The sequence below is a fragment of the Garra rufa genome, chromosome 19 (assembly GCF_049309525.1).
Source record: "Garra rufa chromosome 19, GarRuf1.0, whole genome shotgun sequence".
Taxonomy (NCBI): Eukaryota; Metazoa; Chordata; class Actinopteri; order Cypriniformes; family Cyprinidae; genus Garra; species Garra rufa.
Genome location: NC_133379.1, coordinates 24,731,976 through 24,735,004, shown reverse-complemented (window position 1 = coordinate 24,735,004; position 3,029 = coordinate 24,731,976). Strand labels below are relative to the sequence as shown.

General features: G+C 33.7%; 1 pseudogene; it reads right to left on the bottom strand.

The window, feature by feature from the left end:
- Positions 1–440: 440 nt before the first annotated feature.
- Positions 441–1,407, bottom strand: LOC141291893 (odorant receptor 131-2-like; annotated as a pseudogene).
- Between the last annotated feature and the right edge of the window lie 1,622 nt (positions 1,408–3,029).

Here is a 3,029-nt window from a genome sequence, read left to right as displayed (position 1 = left end):
AAGAACTGCACAAACACATCACATGAGTTTTGTTTATGAACAAACAATAAACATATGCTGCATAAAATGTTTTAACTGTTGTACATTTATTAGTTTGATTTAATAGATTTCAAGAAAAGGCTAGATTGGAGGCTTAGAGTATCATAAGTCAGCAATTAAATAATTATAAATTCATTCACTGTGTTAGTAAAGAAGTTGTCATAATACAGTAAAATAGTAAATGCACAGGAAACATTTAAAAACTCATCTCTTGGGTCCTTGCACTGACAAAAATTGTGACAGGTTAAATATGTTTGTACACATGTTTACCACATGTTTACATATCCAATATCTCATCACATAAATACAGCATTTTGTAACTTGTAACAATGAAAAAATATTATCTGCTAAAGCTTTTTAGGTAGCATTTCAACATACTTTTATATAGTATCTACTATTTTTTACCCTCCTCCTCTTAAATGTATCTCTGTTTTACAGCTATTTTGCTTTTTGAGACCAAATGTGAAGTAGTATTTAAACCAACAGCTGAAGGCCTGGTCTCTCAGGCCATATATAAGAGGACTTAAACATTTAGGGAAAATCAAAACACTACAAAGCAAAAATACATCACATTTATCGAAGTCATATAGTCAGTGTAAACATAAATGGCTTCTTGGATAACTCCAACTAAAATGGACGCAGCACAGAGTCCCAGCTGTACTAAATGCAGCAGAACAGTCTTGTTAGCTTTTTTGGCTGATGTTTTATCACAGGAGGCTGATTTAGCCACAGCTGCTATAGAAGCATAAGTAAAGATAATAACAAAACAGACTAACATGAAAAATATACATGTGAACGCTATTTCAAGTTTCTTATAGATCTGAAGTCTAAAGAGGGTAGTTCTTGAACAGAACAAATTCATCACTGTGTTTGTAGAATCAACAGCATAGAAAATAATCATCTCAGACAAGCACTGAATCAAACCAATCATCCAAACAGCACCGATAGCTATGTGAGTCCTTCTGAAACTGGTGATTTTTGCATGCCTGAGAGGAAAGCAGATGGCCACATACCTCTCCAGTGACATTAAAGCCAGATTCAGTAAGGCAACCTGATAGATAGCTTGTGCAGCCGCAAGAAGAATGATACAGACATTTTTCAAATAAAAATCCTGCCAACAGCACACACAAACAGCACTACACTCATAAAAAGATGGAGCGTATCAAGCCAAAGCATGTGCCCAAACAGAATATAGCGGGAAGCCTCCTGAAAAACAGTTTTTTTCCTCAAGGTGAAGATCATGACCCCATTAACATAGAGGAAAATGACACATGGGGTCACACACACAACCGTTTTCACCGGTCCATTTTGATCCACCAGTGATAAAATCTGTGTATGGTTCGATGCAGTACCATTAAAAGAAGACATATTTAGAACCGCAAGACATGAAGGTGTTGACCACAAATGTTGGTATAGCACACTCACTCAGAATAATACTGCAATCTACAACATTCTTGTAACTGCAGATCCCAGGCACAGCGAGAGAAAGACCAGAGCTCTGTCTCAGCATCACACTTTAAATACAGTTAAACTCATCGTGTCATGCATTTTTAATCCCAGTGGTTGTTTTGTGTGTGAGGGGGGAGGTCTTTGTGTGTTTACATTATCCCTAGTTTTCCAGCAAAGAAAAGGGACATTTGTGGACATTTCCTCCTTTTCTTTTCAGCAAACGAGTCCAAAATAAATAAATAAAAGATTTTATTCTGTGGTTGTTAGAACAACTTATTATTATTATTTTAACAATACATTTAAAAATTGTTTATGCTAATTTCTAAGAACTCAGTGTTGTTTGTTGATTTTTAGACTGCAACCTTAGTTGCCTTTATTTTAACAGTGCTTCAAAATTGAGAAATTTAATTTGTTTTGGTCATTCTTCACATACAGTAAGCTAAATATAGTCTTTTTTGTTTTTATGCAAAACAAAGAACATTTCAGTGCGCTAGGCATCCTGGTTCAGGTTAACAGGTTAAAGAAGGCATGAAGAGGAAATTAAAATCAACTATAACATACGTGACCAGTCTAAACTAGCACAGGTATATAGTAGTAGCCAAAAATGCATTGTATCAGTCAAAATTATCGACCCTGTTCCATAAATATATTTTGTAAATTTCCTAACCTAAATATGTCAATACTTAATTTTTGATCAATATTGTGCATTTATCTTGACAACTTTAAAGATTTTCTCAATATTTCGATTTTTTGCACCCTCAGATTCCAGATTTTCAAATAGTTGTATCTTGACCTATCCTAACAAACCATACATCAATGGAACTTATTTATTCAGCATTCAGGTGACGTATAAATCTCAAATATGTTCCAGGGTCACATATCGTCGCCTTAGAATTATAAGGTTCTATCTGACATTTTTGTCAAAATTTAGTTATTCACATATTCTTATTCTGTGACAATTTATTTACTTGTTTCAACTTTCTTTGTCATGTCGCCAGACTGCTCCATAACAGCAGGAAAGATAAACGTAAAACAACAATTGCACGTCTGTAGAATCAATGAGTGCAATTTACATTTATTCCTCAAAGTGCCAGTTTTTAAAACATAATGATGGCGTGATTTTTTTTTTACTCATAATTACTGCTACCGGCATTATATGTGACCCTGGACCACAAAACCAGTCATAAGGTTAAATTTTACAAAACTGAGGTGTACATCACATGAAAGCTCAATAAATAAGCTTTCTATTGATATATGGTTTGTTAGGATAGGACAGTATTTGGCCGAAATACAACTATTTGAAAATCTGGAATCTGAGGGTGCAAAAAAATCTAAATACTGAGAAAATCACCTTTAAAGTTCCCCAAATTAAGTTCTTAACAATGCATATTACTAATCAAAAATTACATTTTGATATATTTATAATATATTTATATACATTTTGATATATTTATAACCTTATGACTGGTTTTGTGGTCCAGGGTCACATATAATGCCGGTAGCAGTAATTATGAGTAAAAAAAAATCACGCCATCATTATG